The sequence below is a fragment of the Balaenoptera borealis genome, assembly GCF_965194805.1.
Source record: "Balaenoptera borealis genome assembly, chromosome: 8".
NCBI lineage: Eukaryota > Metazoa > Chordata > Mammalia > Artiodactyla > Balaenopteridae > Balaenoptera > Balaenoptera borealis.
In genome coordinates, this window is record NC_138865.1 from 26747204 (window position 1) to 26773160 (window position 25957).

The 25957-nt window shown below is 45.3% G+C and overlaps 1 long non-coding RNA gene across 1 annotated transcript in view; it reads left to right on the plus strand.

The window, feature by feature from the left end:
• Positions 1 to 3481: 3481 nt before the first annotated feature.
• LOC309632972 overlaps positions 3482 to 25957 on the plus strand; it is a 30703-nt gene continuing 8227 nt past the window's right edge. Inside the window, exon 1 of the long non-coding RNA XR_014247235.1 lies at positions 3482 to 3592. This is a non-coding gene — a long non-coding RNA (uncharacterized lncRNA). The remainder of the gene's footprint in view (positions 3593 to 25957) is intronic.

A 25957-nucleotide genomic window follows, 5' to 3' on the forward strand; every position in this document is an offset into this window, starting at 1 on the left:
AGTTTTTTGTTCTGTTTATTGGAAAGAAATATTGGTGATATTTCTAGAATAATGGCATGAGGAGCTTATCAAATCCTCTTCCTGAAAAGCAATGATAAAACTGGACAAAATTATCAAAAGCAACAATTCCAGGACTCTAAAAACTGACTATGGTATCAGTTAATTGAGAAGTGCTTATTGAAGTAAAAACAAAAATAACAAAAAAAACCCCTACTAAACCTTGAGCAATAACAGTGGGAGTCTGTGGCATTATTGCCTGTGTCAGTTCTTACCACCACCCCCTTCCCTGGTTCCATGAGCAACAGTAGTTCTGCCAGGGTGGGGCAAGCTGTGAAAATCAGAAGTTTACTGCTGAAGAGGTCTGACTTGATTTGGAACAGAACTCTAGATACCCAATACCTTTGGTCATTGTCAGAAAGCAATTTTGGTGGAAACCAATGAGGAATGGCAACATTGCAGGTAGTATGAAGTCATGATGTTAGTTGAGGTTAACAGCAGACTGGCAGACTAACCAAAAATTTAACAGAAAAATCCCCAAAATGAGACCACTAGAGTGGGCCATAATAAACTCCCACATGTCCTTGGTGGTCTGGATGTGTGAACACATGTGTAAGGCTGCATACATGCTGGGAAAAAATTGGAGACAACCTTAGCTATCTACACATTCCTGGCTGAATGTAAGCTTATGTGCAGGCATGGGGGAGACAGGGTGGTGTCCAATAGAAAATAAAAGCTAGAAAGACTAGCAAAAGCTAGCAAACTTGAATTCTGAATACCTTCTCCAACCCACATACAGATACACTGGGAAAGGGTGGAAACCTTACTGATGGAAAGTGTTTTAGTGTAAACATTTTCAATTGACTACTAAGCTATGCTGACACAGGGTTAACCCCTAAAAAGATAAGGTTACATAAAAATAAGAATTTTAAAAACTAAAAATCTGAACAGAGACATCAGCAGGGAGACAGATATCATATAATTAATTTAGGTATATTTTTGAAAAGAAGAAACAGCCACAAATCTGAGAGGTAGGAGGGGGCATATCAGAATACAGAATTGCTGTAATATTTTTTCTAAAATGCTTAATTTTCAACAAAAAACATTAAGAGACAAGAAATTGAAACCCATAAAATAGAAACTGCATGGGCTCTAGATATTGGATTTAGTAGACTAAAACTTGAAAACATCTATTATAAATATGTCTAAAAAAAAAGAGAAGGGAACCATGTTTAAAGAATTTAAGAAAAGTATGATGGTAATGACCCACTGAATAGAAAATATTAATAAAAGGATAGCAATTATTTTAAAAAAGAACCAAGTAGAAAGTCTGTAGTTGAAGGTTTCAAAAATGAAAATTTTTAAATTCACTAATTTCAACAGAAGATTCAAGATGACAGAAGGAAGAATAAATGAACTTGAAGATAGATTAATAGGAATTATCCAATCTGAAAAATAGAAAGAGAAATAAATGAAGAAAAATGAACAGACTCTCAGAGAGTCATCAGACATATTAATATATGCATAATGGGAATCCCAGAAGGAAAGCAGAGGAAGAAATGGGTAAAAAAAATTTTAAGAAACAATAGCCAAAATTTTTTCAAATTTGATGAAAAATAATAATATAACAAAACCACAATGAGGCATCACCTCACACTGGTCAGAATGGCCATCATCAAAAAATCTACAAACAATAAATGCTGGAGAGGGTGTGGAGAAAAGGGAACCCTCTTGCACTGTTGGTGGGAATGTAAATTGATACAGCCACTATGGAGAACAGTATGGAGATTCCTTAAAAAACTAAAAATAGAAACTACCACATGACCCAGCAATCCCACTACTGGGCACATACCCTAAGAAAACTGTAATTCAAAAAGAGACATGTACCACAATGTTCATTGTAGCACTATTTACAATAGCCAGGACATGGAAGCAACCTAATTGTCCATCGACAGGTGAATGCATAAAGAAGATGTGGCACATATACACAATGGAATATTACTCAGCTATAAAAAAGAAATGAAATTGAGTTATTTCTGAGAGGTGAATGGACTTAGAGTCTGTCATACAGAGTGAAGTAAGTCAGAAAGAGAAAAACAAACATTGTATGCTAACACATATATATGGAATCCAAAAAAAAAAAATGGTTCTGATGAACTTACGAGCAGGACAGGAATAATGACACAGACATAGAGAATGGACTTGAGGACACGGGGTGGGAAGGGTACGCTGGGATGAAGTGAGAGAGTAGCACGGACATATATACACTACCAAATGTAAAATAGATAGCTAGTGGGAAGCAGCTGCATAGCACAGGGAGATCAGCTAGGTGCTTTGTGACCACCTAGAGGGGTGAGATAGGGAGAGTGAGAAGGAGGCACAAGAGGGAGGGGATATGGGGATATATGTATACATATAGCTGATTCAGTTTTTTATATAGCAGAAACTAACAAAACATTGTAAAGCAATTATACTCCAATAAAGATGTTAAAAAATTTAATCTAAAATTCAAGAGACCCAACATACACCAAGTAGGATCAAAGAAATCTGTATCTGGACATATCAAATCAAAGATAAAGACCAAGAGAGAATCTTGAAAGCAGCAGGAGAAAAAAGACTTATCTTACATAAAGGAACAACATTCCAATTAATAACTGGCTTCTCATTAGAAAAAAAAAAAATGGAGGACAGTGAGATAAAATACTCAAAGTGCTAAAAGGAAAAATCTGTCAACCAAGAATTCCATACCCAGTCAAACTATCCTTCAAAATGAAGTTGAAATAAGGGTATTTTCAGATTAACAAAGACTGAGATAATTCATTGCTGGCAATCTTGCCTTATAAGAAATACTAAAGAAAGTCTTTCCATATGAAATAAAAGGATATAAGATGTTAAATCAAATTTACAGGAGGAAATAAAGAGCAAGAAAATGGTAAATATAAGGGTAACTGTAAAAGACTGCATAAATATATTTCCCTATCCTCTACTAACTGAATTAAAAAGGTTAAAAAATGTATAAAGTTTAAATTAAAATATTGTATTGATGATATATCATAGAGATGTAATAAAAATGACAATAACAGCACAAAGGAGGGAAAGTTAATGGAACTATATTGGATGAGTTTCTCTATTACCAAACTTAATAATCTATAGTAGATTCGGGTAAATTAAGATGCACAGTGTAATGATTATAGCAACTATGATGGTTAATCTTTGTGTCAATTTTACTGCACTACAGGGTGCCCAGATTAAACATTATTTCTGGGTGTGTCTGTGAGGGTGTTTCTGGATGAAATCAGCATTTGAATCGGTGGACTCAGTAGACTGCCCTCCCTAGGGTGGGTGAGCATCATCCAACCTGTTGAGGGCCTGAATGGAACAAAAGGCAGAAGAAGGAAGAATTTGCCTTTTTTTCTTTCTTATTTGCCTGGTTGAGTTGGGACATTGGTCTTCTTCTGCCCCTAGACTGGGATATACACCATTGCCTCCCCTGGTTCTTAGACCTTCAGACTCAGGCTGAAATTATACCACCGGTTTTCCTGGGTCTCCAGCTTGCAGATGGCAGATCATGGGACTTCTCAGTCTCCATAATCATGTGAGTCAACCCCTCATAATAAAAATCAATCTCTCTCTCTCCCTCTTCTCTCCCTCTCTCCTGATTCCTATTGGTTCGGTTTCTCTGGAGAACCCCAAGTAATACAGCAACCACTATGTAAGTAACTAAAAATACAGCTACAAAATCAACAAAGGAATTAGTAGGGCACAATAAAAAAATGTATATAGTGGAAAAGAAAGAAGTAGAGAAGTGAAAGTGTTACTGACCAGGGTTCTTGCCCTCCTTAATCAATAGAAAATGATAAGAGGCCAGACAAGAAATTCAAGCAAGGCTTTATTGGAGCCCCTGCTGCAGCAAGGGGGGAGCCAGAACAAACAACAGTTTCCCTTGTTAACCTGCTCCCTGAGGGGGGGGCGAGCTGGTTCCTTATATGGGGGTGAGGGTAAGGTTGTGTCCAGGGGTTGGGCCAGAGGGGTGGCTTAGGTGGTTTGCCCACCCCTTTGTGATGTTGTGTGCAGGGGGCATGCACAGTACCCTGTTTTTGCTCCCAACCCCCTGTTTTTTCTCCTGGCTCTTCAGAAGTGGCATTTGGGCTTTTTGGTCTTTGTGTATTTTTTGTCCATAATTTGTCCCAACTGAGCATGCACGCAGTTATTTTTAGTCCCTTATAGTTTCTTTGTATTTTTTGGCTTGAGGAAATGTTTGTCCAGATGCAAGCATTGCAGCACTGCTGCAAAGGGTCCCAGGTCCCAGCCTGTCTCATTTCCCCCTGAGAGACTCTACACCCTTATTCTTAAGGGGTGAGGGGCCAAAGGTCTCTTCTTTTGAAACGTCTTCCTGCTGGACAGGGTCTGCAGACCCTAGCCTACCCTAGAGGTATAGAAATCCTTTGCTGACTGTTCCAACGACCTGTAGGGAGCTGGGCCACTCTCCACTGGAATGGGCTGAATTCCTTGAGCCCTCATGAGTCTTACTTCAAACTGTTAGAGCCTAGAAGACACAAACTTAACCAAAAAGTTAAACAAACAAGGGCTAGAAAGAACAACAATAGCCACTAAAGGGTCTGGAAAGGGCAGGAACCAGGTTAACTTTGGGAGGGCTTCTTTTCTTCTTCTTCTTCTTTTTTAACTGTTGACCAGACAGTGGAGGCAATATCGCCCCTGTTGAAATTGTGAAGCCACTCTGCCTGGGTGTATATTTCCTTAATATTAACTGTTACCTGTCCTGTCACATTGATCCATGTGTAGCAGGAAGTATTAGTTAACCAAGTGCAGCAGGAAGTATTAGTTATGGCACAAGCTGCATCTTGTTCTGCAAGACAAAAGCCAGACAATTGTCAAGAACCGCATCAGCCAAGGAAAAAAGAGAGGTTCCAAGTCTTGTTAAGGCTTCAAATAGGAGTCCAACCCACTACATCATTTTACTTACCTGTCGATGGTGCCTATCTTTTGAATAGGTATCTCAGATTTTCCACTGACTCAGAGGTGTATTGTTCTTCGGTTGTGACCTGTGGGGTTTCTGGAGGTAAAACTTTAGTGTGGACAAATATACGCAACTAGATATATATCCCTTGAAGTTTGACAGCAGTAGGGGTGGCTAAAATTACTTTATAAGGGCCCTTTCATCTTGGCAATTGTTGGTCTTTGGGGCACCCCCCTTTCCATGTTGTAAGAAGAACTTAGTCCCCAGGGTTTATTTGTGAAGGAACTGCTCCTTCCTCTGTATCTTTAGTGGGAGCTGACAGTGCCTTGTGAGCATAATCCTGGATTGCCTTCTGAACTTGTTCTAGATTAATAATATATCTCAGGGTCTGGTTCACTTCCTCATCTGATAGAACATCAGTAGTAAGAAAAGGCCTCCCATAGGTCATTTCAAATGGGCTAAGCCTCAGACCACTCCTGGGGGCTACACAGACCCTGAAGAGTACAATAGGAAGCAAGTTGGTCCAGGGTTCATGAGTTTCTTGGCAGACCTTTGCTAAGGTTTTCTTTATTTTTTAAAAAATATTTATTTATTTACTTATTTGTTTCTTTATTTATTTGGCTGTGCTGGGTCTTAGTTGCTGCCTATGGGATCTTTGCTGTGGCATGCAGGATCTTTAGTTTTGTGGCATGCGGGAATCTCTTAGATGTGGCATGCGGGATCTAGTTCCCCAACCAGGGATTGAACCCAGGCCTGCTGCATTGGGAGCAAGGAGTCTCAACCACTGGACCACCAGGGAAATGCCATTAAAGTTTTCTTTAAAGTATTGTTCGGGCTTCCCTGGTGGTGCAGTGGTTGAGAGTCTGCCTGCCAATGCAGGGGACACGGGTTCGAGCCCTGGTCTGGGAAGATCCCACATGCCACGGAGCAACTAGGCCCGTGAGCCACAATTACTGAGCCTGCGTGTCCGGAGCCTGTGCTCCACAACAAGAGAGGCCGCGATAGTGAGAGGCCCGCGCACCGCGATGAAGAGTGGCCCCCGTTGCCGCAACTAGAGAAAGCCCTCGCATGGAAACGAAGACCCAACACAGCCATAAATAAATAAAAATAAATAAAGTATTGTTCATTTTCTCTACCTTCCCTGAAGACTGAGGGTGCCAAGAAGTGGCTTGTAGTCTATCCCTAGGGCCGTTGTGAGCCCCTGTGTGATTTTGGCTATAAAAGAGGGCCCGTTATCACTCTGGAGGGACTTTGGAAATCCAAACTGAGGAATTATTTCTTCTAAAAGGGACTTACACACTTCCATGGCCTTTTCAGATCGGGTGGGGAGGGCTTCAACCCATCCTGTGAAAGTATCAACAGACACCAGAAGATATTTATATCCTGATCGTGAGGGCATTTGCGTGAAATCTAACTGCCAGTCTTCCCTCAGGCATGTCCCCCGGCATTGAATTGGCCTGAGTAACGAAGTGGGGAGTAGATAGGTCTGTGGGTTATTAGGGGCACATAAATTCCAGGCAAGCCTTACTTGTTTCATTGTTCTTTTAAGCTCCTTCCCTGAAAAAGCCTTTTGCATCAAGTCCCATAGTGCACCCCTCCCATAGTGGGTGGCGTCATGTAAGCTCTTAGTGAGTTTCCATTGTTGGGCCTCAGGGATTAGCACCCTATCCTCCTTTCTATACCAGCCTGTGCTTCCTTGCTCATAGCTCCATTTCTCAGAATTTTCTTGTTCCTGTGGGGAATAGTGGGGGAGCTAGGGAGTTCAGGGGGCCAATCACTAGGGCCATAACTTGTTCAGGATCCTGCAATCGAGCTGTCTGTTTTGCAATTTGATCAGCTTTGCTGTTCCCTTGGCTAACAAAAGGCCCCTCCCTGTGGTGGCCCCTACAGTGGACTACTGCTACCTAGGTCGGGAGCTGCGCTGTTTCTAAAAGAGTCAAAATCAAATCTTTATGTTTTAGGGGGGAACTTCTAGCGATTAACATTCCTCTTTCTTTCCAAATGGCGGCATAAGCATGGAACACATGGAACCCATACTTAAAGTCAGTAAAAATATTTAATTTCTTATCCTTCCCTAATTGCAAACTCTCGTTAAGGCAATTAGTTCAGCCTTTTGGGCTGATGTCTGGGGTGGCAGGGCCTTGGCTTCTATGACTTCGTCTAGGCTAACTATGGCATACACCACCTTTCAGTTTACCATTTCTACAAAACTGCTCCCATCAGTAAACCATTCGACCTCAGGGCTGTCTAGAGGCTCATCTAGAAGATCAGACCTACTGGAGTAAGTTTGTTCTATGGTCTCTATACACTGATGCAGTAAGTCTCCACTCTTGACCACTGGAAGCAGAGTTTATGGGTTTGGGGTTTGACACACCTTTAAGGTAATGTTGGGGGCGTCCATTAGGAGGGCCTGTTATTTTGTTAACCTTCCTCCAGTCAATCAATGTCCTTTGACTTCCAGCACAGATTGTACCTGATGAGAGGTTAACACATCTAAATGTTGTCCCAGGGTGAGCTTGGAAGACCCATTAACTAACAGGGCTGTGGCTGCTACTGCCCGCAGGCAGCTTGGCCATCCCAGGGCCACTGAGTCCAGTTGTTTTGAAAAGTAAGCCCCCTGTTCTCTGATCTGGTCCCAGCTTTTGGGTCAGAACTCCTAGTGCTATCCCTGACTTCTCGTGAATGTATAGGGTAAAGGGTTGGTCCAAATTTGGAAGCTCCAGTGCTGGTGCTCTACTTAATTCAGTCCTTAGAGTCTCAAAGGCCCACTAGTGGTCCTTATTCCATTGAAGGGGTTCTCTTTCTTCTCCCTTTAGAGCCTCATAGAGGGGTTTTGCTATAAGGCCATAATTTGGAATCCAGACACAACAGAACACGGCCATCCTGAGAAAGCCTCGAAGTTGCCTCTTTGCGGTTGGAGATGGTAATGCACTAATTGCTGTTTTTTGATCTACGGCCAGGGCTTGTGCCCCTGGGGTCAAAACAAATCCTAAATATTGAACCCACTGCTGTGAGATCTGAGCCTTTGTTGGAGAGACTTTATATCGCCTTTCTGCCAGAAAATTTAGGACCCTAATGGTATTTTGATCTGAATCTTGTTCGGTCTCACTACTTATCAATAAATCATCAACATATTGCAGCAGAGTTCCTTCTCAAGGCTCAGTTCCCTCAGTTCCCTTGCTAACGTGTTTCCAAAAGATGGGGCCTGTCCCAAATCGCTGAGGAAGCACTGTTCACGTATATTGGGTAGCCTCCAGGGTGTCAGGGTCCCTCCATTCAAAGGCAAAAAGGTATTGAGACTCAGGATGTAGAGGAATACAGAAAAGTGCATCTTTGAGGTCCAAAACAGAGAAATACTGGGTGCTCCCTGGCACTTGGGTGAGGAAGGTGTATGTGTTTGGCACCAATGGGTGAATAGGGATGAGTGCCTCATTCACTGCTTGTAAGTCTTGCACAAACCAAAACTCCCCATTAGGCTTCTGAATGGGGAGGATCGGGGTGTTGCAAGGGGATTGGCAGGGCCTAATGAGTCTGTGTTTTAGGAACTTGCTGAGCAGCAGTTGGATTCCCCTCAGGGCCTCAGGCTTTAAAAGATCTTTTCCAGGGGTATTTTTCCCCAGGCTTTAACTTTATGTTTATTGGGGGAACAGGTTTTGCCCTTCCTGGCACTGAGGTATCCCAAACTGCAGGATCTACTTGTTCCCTAATTTCTTGGGGAATGTCTTGGGGAATATTTTGATGACCAGCAGGTGGGTCATCTGGGGCTACTAACAGATGCATTCTCTGCTTGAATTCTCTACCTCCTAAGAATATACTAGCTCTTAACTTATTTAGCAAATCTCTTCTGAGGAGGAGGACAGGGCATTCTGGCATATACAAAAAGGAGTGAATAATAATAATGGGCCTGACTCTGTGGGCAAGGGGAGATGTAAATCACCTTACCTTTGGCTGTCTATCAACTCCTGTCACAGTACAGTCTCTGTTGGAGAGGGGGGCAGCTGGCCAAGTCAGAACAGAGCAGGTGGCTCCAGTGTCTACAAGAAATTCAGTTCTCCTACCTGCCACATCGAGGTTGACCCGAGACTCTGCTGGAGTGATGAGGATGGATCGAGTGGGATCTGGAGCTGGGAAGGCACTCAGGCTCCATCAGTTGGTGTGCAGGAATCTCTCATTGGAGAGAATTGTAAGGACCTGGGGCCAGTCAAGGTTGCCCCTTGGGTGTCTCACAGGAAAGTGCTCAGGACATTCCCCCTTCCAGTGCCCCGCCTTCCAACAAAAGGCATACTTGTTCGAGCCCAGGCAGCTTCTTGGCAGTCTGTCCAGGCTTCTTGGCCCTCCAGCGTCCCTTCGAGATGGTGGGTGGGTCAGAGCAGCCAAAAGTTGTGTTTTCTTTTTTAGCCTCTTATCCTTATTGGACTCCTCCATTAAGTCGCGGTTGTTATAGACCTTGAAAGCCTCCTCTACCAAGGTTGACAGTGGGGTTTGGGGCCCACACTCAAGCTTTTGTAATTTTCTCCTGATAATCAGGAGTAGCCTGGGTGATAAAATTCATGGCCAATAGTGTCCTCCCTTCTGCGGACTCATGGTCTGTACTGGTGTACTTCCTGAATGCCTCTGTCACTCGGCTCAGGAAGACTGTTGGGTTTTCATCTTTGTCCTTTGCAACTTCTCGGACCTTATCATAATTTACAGGCTTCACCATACACCTTTTCAGTCCTTCTGATAGACAAGTCATATAATGCCTCATCCTAGCCTGGCCTACCTGATCTTCATAGTCCCAGTGTGGGTCATGTTCTGGGACTGGATCCCCACCCACCTGAAAAATTTGGCGGTGTGGATTGGTGGCCAATAGGCCATCTGAGTGTTACCTGGCCTTTCTCAGTATACGCTCCCTTTCATCTGGGGTGCAACAGTAGGCCAGAATAACCATGATGTCCTGCCAGGTGAGAGAGAATGTCAACCCCAGCCTGATAAATTCGTCCCTAAACTTGTCAGGGTTCTCTGAGAACCTGTCAAAATTCTCCTTACAAATTCCTAAGTCTCTCATTGAGAAGGGGACATGCACTCCAGTAGTGCTTCAGTTTCCATCAGCTGATTCCTGAAGGGGTAAAGGCCTTGTGGGGCAGAGGTGGGGGCTAACTTTGAACCTGATCCTGGGCGACAGGAAGTTCCACTACGAGTTACCCTGGAGGGACTAGTCTCTCCCTCCTGGGGCGACGGAGGATATAAAGGGACATAAGGAGGCAGAGATTGGGATTGGTCAGAGGGACCCGGAGGAGTAGGTGGCTCTGGAGGAGTAGGTGGCTCCGGGGAAGCAGGTGAAGCTTGGTTTCCCCCCTGAGAGTCGGAGAAAGCTAGAAGGGGATCATTTAAAATGTCGGGAGTGTTTCTGATTCCCCAGGCTTTTGATTACAGGAGACCCATAGAGCGGGGTTTTGGTAAAGGACCATGAAGGTTTATTTTGGGGGGTGGGGGCAGCCCCATGTGGTTTGTGGGATTTTAGTTCCCCGACCAGGGATCGAACACATGCCCTCAGCAGTGACAGCTCAGAATTCTAACCACTGGACCGTCAGGGAATTCCCAGGACCATGAAGGCTTGAACATAGGGAGCCTCAGTCCATTTTCCTGTCCTGCAACAGCAGAGATCCAATTGCAACACGGTATTATAGAGACCCATTTTCAGACCATTTTTCTCCATTCCCCGACTTATACAAGGGCCAGGCAATGTTACAATAGAGTTTAAATGTTTCCCTTTTCAGCCCGTCTATTTTGAAAGTTTCCAATTTTTAAGGATACTCTCCAGAGGTGTTTCTTCTGGCTTAGAAGAGGATCATCCCATGTTGAATAACATGCAACCGAGAAAAAGTGCTCCTAGAAATGAAGTCCAGTGTCCCAGAGACATTTACCAGGAGGCTTTTGTCCTATAACGTTTCCCTATGCTGCGGGTATTCCTCGAGTTTGAGCATCTATAAAACCTAGGATGTGGGCTGCTTGGAAGTGGCCACCCAATAGGTGATCTGTAACAAGGTATGGGCTGCCAAGGCCTTGAGTGAAAGGGGTCCTAGAGGTGCAAAAAAGGAACTCCTGGAGGAATTGGAGTTGGGTGCAATGGAAAATGCCATTGGGGTCAGGACCTAAGGGCCTACGTTGGGAGTATTCCCACAGGGGATTTTTTTTTGGACATAGAATGAGGTGAGAGACTAGACAGCAGAAAAACCTAAAACCCTTTCCCCTCTCTGTTTGACAGCTATGATAAAACTGGGGAGAGCCTGATGATTCCATCTGACACAGGCAACAATGAGTTTAGACAATGTTTCCCATTGGTGTGTAATTTAACACACCAAATGAACCCAATTAGTTTAGGATCTCTCTTTGGGAGGCTCCAGGGGCCCCATGAAGCATCCCAAAGTTAACTGGAAGTCAAAAGAATTTCAATTAGAATTTGATATTTGGGAAATCTGTCAAAAATTTCCAAAAGTTTTAAAACATCCAGTCAAATAGAATCATAGGCTGCTGTGAAACAATTATTCCTTGAGCTAAGGTGAAAAAAAAAAGGATTCCAAAAGTAAATGCAGATCACTTAAAGGCACAGAAACTCACACAATCTGTTATCAAAAGGAGCATTCGAGGAAATCTTTGTTCTCTTATGAGAGAAAGAAACCAAATCCAGTCTTATATCAGCCTACTCTTGATAAAATCCGGTTACCTAATTAAATTTAATCCAACCTTAGAAAATTCTAACCACATAAAACATTGTCTTCTCAGTGCTCCTTTTCTGCAAATCTTCTGTAACTTTGTGTAGCCATATTTTGTCCCTTCTTTTTTCCATTCAGAAATAACCAGCTGTAGGACAAAATCACATTTTTCCATTTAACGAAATACATTTCCATTCCACATACCTTCTTTTCTGAAAGCACACATCTTACCTTCCTTACGTCACAATGAAATGTCTTTTACATTAGCATTCCCTGATTGGAATATCCCATAAACTCTTGGGAAGATCCCATGTATCTTCCCAAAGCACAATTTCTTTCCTTAATGTGATGTAAGATATGTGTCTAATAAACCCAAACATCCTTACTTTCCCTCTCACAAGAAAACAAAAGTAGGTAAATTTAGACCTGTTTAGCAATTGATGTTCCAATATTTCATCTTATTTGAAACGGCCTGGATACTCAATGGATTCCCATCATTTAACTTAATTTAGTTTCAAGTTACCAAAATTTGGAGGGACTGTTCTAGATGGACATTTTGAAAACATGATTATTCCCATTGAGTTTACTAAAAAGCTCTTATCCAGTTATATTTACTTAAAAGTTTAATCATATCAGGTTATTTTCCTTGCTAACAGATTTTATCACAGAAACAATATGCACTTATTGACTTCCAGTAACCCTAGGTAGGATAGAAGTATTATACTTAATGTTGATAATACAGACAGGTCTGTATTAATTAAACCCACAAGCTTAAGCCACACAAGTTAATTTTTACAAAATCAGAGATCTCTTAGTTTTCCTGCTTGAATATAAAAAGGTCTCTTTTTTTCCCTCACTCTGGGGGACTACAGATGGATCAGGGAGTCCCTGAGAGTCCAGGCAGAATAGTTACATTGCAAAGGCAGAGGAGAGAGGTGCAAGCCCCTCTCTTCTTTTTTTGTTCTTTAAAATCCCACTAAGTAACCCAAGGCTGGAGTCGAGTCTCAGACAATGTGGGATCCGTTTGTATTTCAGGGTTTAAGAGCTTCACCATGCCCACAATGTTAGCAGAGACTTGTAGGAGCAGTTGGACAGACAAAACTCATAAAACAAAGATACCAATGACAAAAACTTAGACACAAACAAGAAGTTTTCAGGATAAAGGGGATGGGAGTGCAGGTATAAGGACCAAGGGAGAGGTAAAGGGAGGAGGGACAGAAAAGACTGTAAAAGAGAAAGAGAAAGAGAGAGATTGCCATTTCAACCTGACCCTGCAGTTGTCTCTTCAGGCACCAACCTGCAAGCTTTCAGAAAGGGCCACTGAAGGAGGGTGCACCCTGTCCACTGCCCACCGGGGTGATCGAGCCTGGAAACCAGACAGTTGTATTTCATCTGTAGGAACCTAATCCACAGGTGGGACTCTCACCCATGCATACACCAGTTTATAGAAATCTGCTGTAGCACTGCAGCAAAGGGTCCCAGGTCCCAGCCTGTCTCAAAAGTGGGGGGAAAGATAAGAGACATACAGAAAACAAATACCAAAGTGGAAAATGTAATTCCAACCATATCAATAATCACATTGAATGTGAATAGATGAAACAAAGTTAAAGACAAAGATTGATAGACCATATTTGAAAAGCAAGGTCCTTAAAATATAGTCTCTAAGAAGTGGAGGAAAGAAAGGTGGGAAGGAAAGAAGGGAAAAAGAAAAAAAAGAAGGTAGGAGAGAAAGAAGAAATTAAAGGCACCCAACTTTAAATGGCAGAATTCGAACTTTTATTACAGAGGACATGATCCTATGTGTTAGAAAACACCAATGATCCCACCAAAACAAAATACAACAAAACAAAACAGACTAGAATGAATAAACAAGTTTAAGAAGGTCACAGGAAACATTTCTTATAAAAATAAATTTCATTTCTATATACTAAGTACAAAAATATGAAAAGGAAATTAACAAAATGATTTCATTCACAGTAGCATGGAAAAGAATAAAATACTTAGAAATAAATTTAAGAAAGAGCTGCAAGATCTGTACACTGAAAACTACAAAACATTGCTGAGAGAAATTAAGGATCTATATAAACAGAAACATTTCTTTTTCATAGATCAGGAGACTTCATATTATCAAGAAAGCAATTCTCGGACTTCCCTGGTGGTGCAGTGGTTAAGAATCCTCCTGCCAATGCAGGGGCCACAGGTTCGAGCTCTGGTCCAGGAAGATCCCACATGTCGCGGAGCAACTAAGCCCATGAGGCACAACTACAAGCCAGCGCTCTAAAGACGGTGAGCCACAGCTACGGAGCCGTGTGCCACAACTACTAAAGCCCACGTGCCTAGAGCCCATGCTCCACAACAAGAGAAGCCACCACAATGAGAAGCCTGCACGTTGCAACCAAGAGTAGCCCCCACTCACCACAACTAGAGAAAGCCCACACGCAGCAACGAAGACACAAAGCAACCAAAATTAGATAAATAAATAAATAAATAAATTTTTAAGTAAAAAAAAGAAAGCAATTCTCCTCAAATTGATCTATAAATTCAATGCAGTCCCTGTGAATATTCTAGCAGGCTCTTTTTGTGTAGAATTTGACAGCTGATCCTAAAATTCATATGGAAATGCAAAAGATGCAGAATAGCCTAAACAGTTTGGCAAAAGAATAAAGCTGGAGAACTTTCACCACCTGACGTCAAATTTTACTATAATACGTATTAATCTAGACAGTGGGTTTCAGGCACAAGGAAAGGAATACAGTTCAATGGCACAGAATTAAGAGTCCAGAAATAAAACAATTTTTATTATGAATTGATTTTCAACAGAGGTCCCAAGACAATTCAATACAAGAAAGACTAACCTTTCTTTTTTTAACCAAGGAAAGGTGCAGGGATAAATGGATATCCACAGGAAAAACCCAAAGCAAAGAAACAGAAACTTACATCACACTAGACAAAAATGAACTAAAACTTGATCACAGATCCACATGTAAGAAACAACCCCTAACATTTCTCAAAGAAAACATAGAAGAAACTCTTCATGATCTATTAGATATAACATCAAAAACATGATCCATACAAGAAAAGATTAGTAAATTAGACTTCATCAAAATTAAAAACTTTTGCTCTTTGAGCACCACTGTTGAAAGAATGAATAAACAAGCTACAGACTTGGAGAAAATCTTGCAAATCACATATCTGATAAAGAACGGGATCTTGCCGTTTGCAACAACATGGATGGACCATGAGGGTATTATGTTAAGTGAAGTACGTCAGACAAAGGCAAGTACTGTATGATTACACTTATATATGCAATCTAAAAAATAAAACAAATGAAGAAACCTAACAAAACAGAGACAGAGTTATAGATACAGAGAACAAACAGGTGCTTGCCAGACGGGAGAGTGTTGGGGGAAAGAAAGCAACAGGTGAGGGAGATGAAGAGGTACAAAATTTCAGTTGCAAAATAAATGAGCATGAAATGTACACTGTGGGGAATATAGTCAATAATTATGTGATATATTTGTATGGTGACATATCATAACTATACTTATCATTTTGAAATGTACAGAAATAACCAATCACTATGTTGTGTAACAGGAACTAACATAGCATTTCATTGTACATCAATTCTACTTCAAAAACAAACAAATTCATAGGAAAGGAGATCGGATTTGTGGTTACCAGAGGCCGGAGATTGGGGGAGGGAGAACTGGTTAGCTGCAGTCAAAGGTACAAACTCCCAGTTATGCGATAAATAAGTACTAGGGATGTAATGGACAACATGATAAATATAATTAACACTGCCGTATGTTATACATGACAGTTGATAGAGTAAATCCTAAGAGTTCTCATCACAAGGAAAAATTTTTTTTTCCATTTCTTTAATTTTGTATCTATGTGGGATGATGGATGTTCACTAAATTTATTCTGATGATCATTTCATGATGCATGGAAGTCAAATCATTATGCTATACACCTTAAGCTTAAAAAAATTTAAAAAAAGAAAGGATGGACCTCAGTTAATATTAATGTCTCAATATTGGCTCACTAGTTGTGACAAATGTGCCATAGTAATATAAGATCTTAATATTAGGGGAAAATGGGTGAGGGGGATCTTGGAACTCCTTGTACTGTCTTTGCAACTTTTTCATAAATCTAAAACAAAAAGTTTATTTAAATATAAATAAATTTTAAAAAATGTACAGAAAATCATTGAATTGTCCCTTGTATAATAATAAGTGAACTTCATGGTATATAAATTATATCTTAGTAGAGTTGTTTAAAAGGTTATGAAGAAGGTCAGGGTGGGCTGAGGGCTGGGCTGAGGCGGGGTCAGGGCAAGGTCAGGCAGGGCCAGGCTGGGGTCAGGCGGGAGTCAGCAACCCTGGCAATGGGCACGGAGGCGTGGATCGCCCAAGGCCGAGGCCAGCCTGTGGCCCTTCTCTGGCTGCTGCTGCTGCCCGTGGCCACCCGGGAGCTGCGAGGGTCCCCGGCCACGGCCACGGCCGCCCCCGGCTGGGCTCCAGGCGCGGGCGGAGCGGTGGAGGGCAGCGCTCCGACTCCGGAAGCGCAGCGGTTGGCCCCGGGAGCCACAGGTGCGTTGGGGCCTCTGTTGAGGGCTGAAACGGCCTAAACTGCAGGGCCTGAGGGGGCCGGCTGTGACCAGGGCCTGGGTGCCCTGAGTCACTGAATTTCATCTTTTCTCTGCCCTGGCCAACAACCAGGCAGCCCAGAGACCCCCTCAACACAGGTGGGTCACCGACTCCCCACTGTGGAGCCTCTGGGTGGGAAGTGCCTCTGTGGGACTGTGGGACCTCTGTGGGACTGTGGAAGTGGGGACATAGCAGGGTCTGACCCTGAGGCTGGGTGGCTGGGTGGAGGAAAGCACCAGGACTGATGAACGAGTGGCCCTGAGTCCAGGGCCGCGGGTCTCATTCCCCTCCGTGAGGCCCTGGGAGCGCAGGCCCTAGACCAAGATGCCCGCTCTCAGGGGGCCTGGGCACACCCCCTGCCCTCCCAGGTGTGAGTCCTAGAGCCAGGGCTGTCTTCATTAGCCCACTCCCTCTTCTTTTAGAAATGTAGAATCCTGAGTCAGAGAGGGGGAATGACTTTCCCCAGCTCACACAGCACCACAGACTGCAAATCTCCCTCCCTAAGACACCGGGGTGACATGGAGGAGGCACAGGCCCTTAGAAGCCATGATCTTGAGCAAGTAATGTGGGCAACTTCTGAGACCTTTAGCTCTTTGATCTACAAGAGTAGGCATTGAGGTGTGCTAGTTGAGGGAAATAAGGTCTGTGACGTGCCCAGCCCTTGGCAGCCTCACTCGGGGATGTCCTTCTCCCTGGAGATGCTGCTGTGAGCTGCTGTGGCTACCTTAGGTCCCCCCTTGCCCCATCCCACCAGACCTCTGGGTCCTCATCCCCACAGGGCTTGCTCTGTCCAATTCTCAGGGGCAGCCAGTGAAAGTAGAGTCCAGGTAGCGCTGTCATTTTGGCTAGGCCACTGGACGCTTGGCCTTGGTTTTCCCATCTATGAAGTGGACAGGGCCTTCCTGGTAGTGGCATTTGGGGTACTACTAGTGTCTCTATCGTAGGTGGCAGGGGAGTCTCCACAGTGTGCGGGAAGCCCAAGGTGATGGGGAAGATCTACGGTGGCCAGGACGTGGCGGCTGGCCAGTGGCCATGGCAGGCCAGCTTGCAGTACCAGGGCTCGCACGTCTGTGGAGCTGTCCTCATTAACTCTCACTGGGTCGTTTCCACTGCCCACTGCTTTCTGAAGTAAGTCCTCCTTCCAGGGTGCCAGCACAGGCACTGGCAGGCGGGGGGGACATGGGGGAAGAGGAGAAGAGGGGTGATGGACATCCCACGTCAGCTCCTCTGGGCTTTTCTCTGGGGCAGTCTGTGGCCTTCAGATGCATGTCATTCCTGCCTTTGGCCTGTGTACCCTCCACCTGGACTGGCCTCCTTGCTCACCTGCTCAGACCCGCCTCATGCTCTGCCATCAGCCCCTGTGCCTGTCCTTCAACACAGATGTGCCTCAGGAGAGTGGCAGTGTCCGTCCTGGCTGCCGTGTGGTGTGGACCCATCTCAGATCACAGCTTCCTCTGAACGTCCCCACATTTCCAGGTGTCAGATTCTAGGCGGGGACCTGGGGCCGCGTGTCTGGCCAGCAGCTGGGCAATTCTTCTTATTCCTCCCGCACAACTGTGTGCCCAGGAGGAGTCATGGCCGCCGGTGTGCGTTGTGGGGAGCCACGGTGCCAGGCTGCATAGGAGGGAATTGGGGCTCCCTGGGAGAGTGACATTGCTGCTCAAGGGTCTAATTCCCCTGGCCGTCCTGGGCCTGGCTCAGTGCCTGGGTCTGAACAGATGCGGAGGGGTCCCCAGGGAGTTGGGGCATCACAGCCCAGGTCTGGGAGCTGGAACTTTCGGAGCTTAGAGTCCTATTGGCGCCTACTCCATACGACGATCCATGCAAGCCCCTTTGTGACATCAGGGGTGGCAAGTCCCCACCTCACCCTGTCTCCATCCTGTCACAAGAGAAGGCCCAACATGGGTGAGAAGGGCAGATGCATGGGCTGGGGGTTCCGGAGAAGGGCTATGCAGAGCGAGGGGCTTGCTGGAGGGGAAGGGTTTGGGCAAGGGGAGCATGAGGGGGTCTCCAGGTGGATGAGCCGTGCAAACAGTCAGGGAGGTGGGAAGTTTCAGCACCTGTGTTCAGGGAACAAGGCAAGGTTCTGTTTCCTGCACTCATTTGCTCATTTATTTAACAAATCTTTTGTGAGTCCTTATAACTAAGTGGAGAAGCAGCCCTTGGGCAGGAAGGTGTTTAAAGAAAGGAGAGGTCAGGAAGAGTGTGGGGCCAGAAGGTGGACTGTAGGGAGTCTTGGGAAGGGTAAAGTTAGAGCTGGGATTGAGCCAGAACTCCTCCGGTGTACAATCAAAGACCTTCATTTGATATGCCACCAAGGATCTTTCCAGCACAAGGATTCAATGCTCCTCTGATTCTAGTGTGTGATGGAGAAGCCGTGTGTCTGAGGTTGTAAGTAGAATAGCAATTAGCCCCAAGAAAGAAGGACTCCTGAACGCTAGAAATGGGGAGATAAAAGCTGTCTAGCATCATGTGGGGTAGAGGCCTGTGGGCAGTTAGATGAGGATGCAGGGAAAGAGCTAGCCCACACGCAGAGATGACGGTGACAATGTGCCCTCTTCCTCCAGAAAATCTCACGCCCCGGAGAACTACCGGGTTCTGTTAGGAAGCACCCAGCTGCACCAGCACACCCAGCACACCCGAGAGATGTCACTGAGCCAGATTATCATGCACCCAGACTTTGAGAAGTTACATCCCTTCGGGAGTGACATAGCCATGTTGCAGCTGCTCTTTCCTGTGAATTTCACCTCCTACATCATCCCCGCCTGCCTCCCAGTCCCTGGCATGCAGCTACCCAGTAACTCATCCTGCTGGATAACTGGCTGGGGGATGCTCAACAAGGAAAGTGAGAGCGTGTAGGAGAGTCGGGTTGGGGGCAGATGAGGGTGGGGAGGAGGAAGGGGAGAAGGACAAAGGAGGGAAGAAGGGAGGTGTGGCTCCTCCTGAGGGGCCCCCAAGCAAAGAGGCACTGGACCCTGGCCCACTAAGCGTCATTTCTAGAGGAGTGGACCATTCTAGTTCTAGTTCTGAAAGTGTGTGACTGTAAAGCTTCAGTGTTCCCTAAGTGCAAAGGTTTACACTGAAAGTCTGGGAATCTTTGACTTTTGGAATCAAGATTCTGGGTTCTTGAAGTCTTTCTGGTTCTGGATTCCAAGGTTTTAATCAACCATGGATCTGAGATGACTTGATTCAACTCAAAGGTCATGCTTGGGGCCTGGTCCATTGCAGGCCACTGACAAACAAACACCCTGATTTCCCATTGCCACAAGAGGAGCTTGGGAAAAGTGGAAGGAAAACACACGTACGACTTCTGACCTCTGAGCCTGCCTGATGAAGTTAGAATGATTATGACTTGAGAGTGTTTCACTCTCTGAACCTCACTTTGCTCTTCTCCCAACGCAGCTCAGCTATCTACTTCGGAAGCTTGTTAGGTGCACTGCATAACGCAGGAAAAAAATTATGTTTTTTAAGATTGAAAGAGGAGAAATGTAGGCAAAGACTTATGAGCCAGAGTCTTTATTAAAGAAAGGAGTATTTATGGTTGGGGGAAATGCTTATGGTGCAAAATTAAGGGGAAAAAGAATATATATTTTAATTATTTGTAGGGTCATAATTTGGTACCGTGTTTCTCAACAGAGGTGCTACAGGCATTTTGAACAGACCCTGTCTTCATTGCGTGGGATGTGCCAGCATCCCTGGCCCTTGCCTACTAGTATGTCATGAACACTCCCTAATCATAGGACAAACAACCAGGTTCCCAGCATTCTCACACCACATACACAACACATACACACCACACATACACCACACTTCTCACACACACACACACACACACACACACACACACACACACACACACACACACACACACACACACACACACAGACTGTTCCTCCTTGAGGACAGAAACCCTGTCTTTCTTGTTTTAATATCCCAGCCTGTGGCCCGGGCAGGGCCAGGCACCTTGTAGGTACCCCACTGCTGCCACCCTGGTCCTATAGACCATAATTGCTTGCCTGTACCTCCAGACTGGTCTCTGAGATCCCACCCTGTGTGCTATACTTTAGTCTCCACATAGCTGTCTGAGTGTTTTCTTTAAAGCAGGAGTCATGCCAGTTCCCTGCTCATTACCCTCAGTGCCTTCTCATTTATACCTAGAAAAAAGTCGTAACTCCCTGCCTTGGCTCTCAGGCCCTGTGTAATGTTGGCCCCAATTCCTCTCCGCTCATCTCCTACTACATCCCTCACCCACACCATCCCAGCCAGCAGGCCTCCTTCCTGCTTGAAAACGCCAAGGCCATCGCCACCTCAGGGCCTTCACCTTGGCTGCCTCCCTGGCCTCACTCGCTCTCCCTGCTAACCTTGGCATGACTCACTTCTTTACATGTACAACTCAGCTGCTCCTCTGAGGAGTTTTACTTGATCATATGAGCTAAAACAGGCAACCTCTAATAGCATATGTCCCTGTTTTATTTCCTTTACACCACTTATTAGATCTAAAACAATTCTACTTATTTACTTCATTTACCCTGTTGATACAAAAAGCTCAGCTTCCCTGTACACCAGTGCTAAATAGAATCTTGGAGACAGAGTTTTGGGTGAAGTAGAAAAGGATAGCTTTATTACTTTGCCAGGCAAACGGGGACACAGTGGGCTCCTGCCTCGAAAAACTGTGTCTCTACTTGGAGAAGATAGTGAGAAGTTTCATAGTAATGGTTCAAAGAGGGCATGATCAGCTCTTGGACGTTCTGCTGATGAGGTGGGGGTGAGGTAAGTAAGAGTCAGCATCATCAACCTTCAGGTTCCAACTGGTCTGGGGTCTACATGCTTGTGGGCAGCACACCATTGTTAATCATTAACTTCTCCCACCTGGAGGGGGTTTCAGTATCTGCAAAACAGCTCAAAGATATTGTTTTGTATATCCATTGTTGGGGAGCCAGGACCTTGCCCCAAGGCTGCACTGTGTTTCTCTTGACTGTTTCTCACTGGTCTCGCATCCCCTCCCTTCCCTGATTAACAACTGCTTGAATCTGCCCGTTGGAACTCAGAGAAGGTCATGGAGGCTGAATGAAGTCTATTTCCTGTAATCAAAGAAATGGGGGACACAGAAAGCCTTTGTGCCCAGGAGCCCCTCAGGGCCCTGCTCGGTATCCCTGTCTCCCCCAACTAAGAATGTTCCTGTGTATCATTAGTGTCTAAAAGATACTGAACACAAGGACAGAGGAATAAATGAGTGATTGGATGAGAGGGTGGATGGGTGAAGGGTAGGTGGGAGGATGAGTGGGTGGAAGGAAAGATGGATGGGTGGGTGAAAGGATGGTAGGCAGAGATAGTTGGAGTGAGTGGAGATGGATCAAAAGATGGGTAAATGGGCAAATGGATGGAAGCGTGAGTGGATGAATGGGACATGAGGAAAGAGGAAAGATAGGTAGATGGATAGAGGAATTGGTGGATGGATGGAAAGGTTAATGATAGACAAATGGAGAGCGGATGGGATGGTCTGTGAAAGGGTAGGTAGGTTGGTGAATGGTTGTTAAGCACCACTGAGTGGCATGTGTTGGTGGGATTTGCCTTTTTCCTTTGTAGAATAGGAGAGGTGTGGTCTATTGCTATGAGGGAGGTGGAGGGAATAGGATGAGTTTGGAAAAGTTTGAGAAAAGGGGGAGGGCTTACTAGGCATAGGTAGAAGACTGAAACAGTGCTGAAGGCTCAACTGTGCTGAGAAAAGTCCATGTTGAAGTGGTGAACAGTAAGGCAGAGTAGCCTGTAGCTAAGCCACAGCACCCTTCACTGATTTCCTCCTTATCCTCGCAGCGCCTCTGCTCGAACCCTTCCATCTCCAGGAGGGTAAGGTGGGCTTCACTGAGAACAAGTTTTGTAATATATTTTACGGACTTAGAAAAGGCAAGAACTTCTCCGTGCATGAGGACATGCTGTGTGCTGGGGCCTTCTCGACAGGAAAGGCCATCTGCCAAGTGAGTAAGGTCATTTCTGTTCTTCCCTTGCCTGTTCTCAGGGCCTCAGTTTCCCTAGGGGAGGGGCTGTGTTGCCTCTACTGTCTTTGTGGAGACCCCTGGGACTTCCCATTTCCTCCCTCCACATGTCTTCCTGGGCTCAATTCCTTGGCAGTGTCCCCCAGGATAGCCCCTTCCTAAGCCCCTTGCACATAAGGGCATCTACTGGCAGCACCCTCAAACAGCATCTTTTTGTGAGGCATACCTTAAAGTTTTTATTTAAGTATAACATACATACAAAAGAATCTATTCATGCTGTTTTCATAAGTTGGATGAACTTTCACATAGTTACGCAACAGATGACCAATACCCCAGAGGTCCCACTCACACCTCCTTCCTATCACCAACACCCAACAGAAACCGCCGTCTTCACTTTTGACAACTTAGATTAGATTCTGAATATTCCATAAATAGAATTTATTTCCAGTTGTCAATCTTTCGTGTCTTTATATTTGTGAGATTCATCCAAACTGTTAAATGTAGTTATAGTTTGTTGAGTCTTATTGCTCTACAGGACTCTATTGTGTGAATTGAATTCTATGATCAGTTCTACTCTTGATGGGTATTTTAGAGGTTTCCAAGTTTTTCATTTCATTTCACTTCCAAATATTTTATCTTCTATTTCACAGAAACCCTTGAGTAGAATTGTTGAATTAAAAGGTATGTGTATATTCAGCTTTGGCAGATATTTCCTAACAACATCTCCAAAGTGGTTGCACTTCATTCCAGCAGTGGATGCGAGTTTAATATTTATTTATTTTATTTATTTATTTTCCTTATTTTTTTTTTTGCTGTGTCGTGTCTTAGTTGCACCACAAGGGATCTTTGCTGAGGCATGCGAGATCTTTCGTTATGGTGCGCGGTCTCCTCCGGTTTCTCTCTGGTTGTGGTTCTCAGGCTTCTCTCTAGTTGTCGTGTGTGGGTTTTCTCTCTCTAGCTGTTGTGCGTGGGGCTCCGAAGTGCATGGGCTCTGTAGTTGTGGCATGCAGGTTCTCTTGAGGCGCATGAGCTCATTAGTTGCGGCACGCTGGCTTAGTTGCCCCCGCGGCATTTGGAATCTTAGTTCCTCAACCAGGGATTGAACCTGCGTCCCCTGCATTGGAAGACAGATTTTTTACCACTGGATCACTAGGGAAGTCCTGGATGAGAGTTTATATCCTCGCCAACACTTTGCACTTTCCATCTTTTCTCATTTTGATAGCTTATGGTGGTTTGCATGTCCCTGATGACAAGGTAAATGTACTTTCATATGTTTATTGTCATTGGATATCTTCTCTAAAGTTTCCCTTCAAGATTTTCCCCCCTCTCACTTTTCTGTTGGGTTGTCTTCTTTTCCTTTAGGGGCTCTTTGTGTACTTTTACATATTACAGGTATGAGTCCACTGTTGGATATTTGAATTGTAAACATTTCTTTCCTCTCTCTGTAATGCCCAATTTTAGAGGTGGGCAAACAGGTCCGGAGAGGGAAAGTAGCTACCCTAAAATAAGGCAGCACAACCTGGTCCCCCGTATTCTGACTCCAAGCCTAACCTGACCTCCACCATATCCGCCTCAGGGCCCAGCCTCCCAAGCTGGCATCATGTGCGGAGCTCTTGCATAGATGGCATTGTGGAGTGGAGGGGAGAGCATTAGGGTTCTGGAGTTAGAGACACTGCTCTGCCCTGAAGGTCTTTTCACTTTCTGAGCCCATGTCCTCATTTATACTGTAGGATTCTGAGGCCTCCTTCATGGGATTGTCGAAAGGATGGTGTAGTGGGTTGGATAGTGTCCCCTACATTTGTAACCATTTGGGATCTCAGAAAGTGACCTGATTTGGAAATAGGTCTTTGCAGGTGTGATTAGCTAAGAATCTCGAGATGAAACCATTTTGAATTTAGAGTGGGCTGAGGGATAGACAGAGAGGTACTTGATTTCAGACTTCTGGTTTCCAGAACTGTGAGAAGAGAAATTTCGGTTGTTTTTATAGTGACCCAGTTTGTGGTAATATGCTTTGGCACCCCAGGAAATGCACACAGGAGGGATGGGATGCGCCTGGTCCTTGAGAAGGCCTCATGGACAGCTGTTTTCACGGCAGCCCAGTGGAGCTGCTGAGCCAGAGGGAAGAAGCTCGGCCACCTGCCCTCCTGGTAGGAGGTAGACCCAGCTTTCTTGGTTCCCAGTGCACAACCCATGGCTGTCTGGCTTGGGCCGTTGTTCTCACAGAGTCAGCTGCACCTGCAGGTGAAATAAAGGGCTGAGTCCCCCGAGTCCCCATCTGGCTGTCACCGTAGACCTCCCTTCCAGCCTGCAGAGGTCATGGCCATGGAGTTCAGGGCCGGAGCCCTTTGTCTGCTTGCCTGCTGGACATCCATTCTGCCTCTTGACCCTACCCCCTCTCGTTTCTCCCCAGGCTGAGGACACCATTGAGCTGGACACCCAGGAGCCCCAGCACATGGCCCCTCCTGCCCCCCTTAGCCTTTCAGTCACCACAGCCTGTCTGAGAGGTTCCATCTAGATTCATCTTCTGTCACATGCCTGCTCTGGTCCCCAACCTCCAACCGGGGCTCTCTTCTCTCACTGAAGTGCCCTCCCCCAGCACAGGACACCCAGAAACAAGTCTGAGGAGAGACAGACCCCAGGAGCACTCAGTGCTCAGACTGTGGGGCAGGACAGACCTGGGTCCAGTCTTCAGTCTGTAATGTAGTGATTATGACCTTAGATAACCCATGAAATGGGGTTGCTAACGGCCTCCACTTAATAAGGTCCTTAGAGAAGATTCAGTACTGTGCCTGGCATTCAGTAGGTGCTTAACACCTGCTGGCTTTCAATCTCCTGGCCTGGTCTGCCTCCCGCTATCTGGATTGTACCTGTTCTTCTGGGCCTGTCTTAGACCTGTCCTCTCACCCAAGGTAGAATTCATTGCTCTGGCCCTGCCCAACACACACACACACACACACACACACACACACACACACTGTTTGCTGCGTGTCTTCAGTAGTGCAAAGTGCAGCTCACTTTGCATGGGATACATTAGTGTTGGGCCTTCCTCTGCCTTCTGAGAACTCCCCAGGGGCTAGGAGGCTATTGGAGCCCTTCCCATCTCCCTCGGACTGGCCCAGAATCCATCATAATATAGACAACCACATGGCTCATCTGCACGAATCCCTGAGGCCTGGAGTGGACAGGGACCAGGCCTTCCCCTGGCCTTGAACAGCTTGGGGTGGGTACACTGTGGGGAAGGCCAAGGGCACCCCAGCTAGGGAGCACAGAGGGGAAGAGCCGAGGTGATGATGGCACATTCCCAATCTCCAAGAAGACCCCGTGTATGACTTTCTTGGGTCTGCGGTGACAAATCACCTCAAAGTGGGTGACTAAAACAACAGAACTTTATTCTCTTATATTTCTGGAGGTCAAAAGTCTAAAGTCAAGGTGTTGGCCGGGCTGGTTCCTTCTGGAGACTCTAGGGGAGAATGTTTTCTTGCTTTTGCTAGCTTTTTCGAGGCCGCCAGCATTCCTTGGCTCATGGCCCCTTCCTCTGACCCCAAAGCGCATTGCTCCTACCTCTGCTTCTGTCATCACATCTCCTCCTCTGACTCTGACCTCCTGCCTCCCTCTTTCCTCATGAGAATCTTTCTGATTACATTG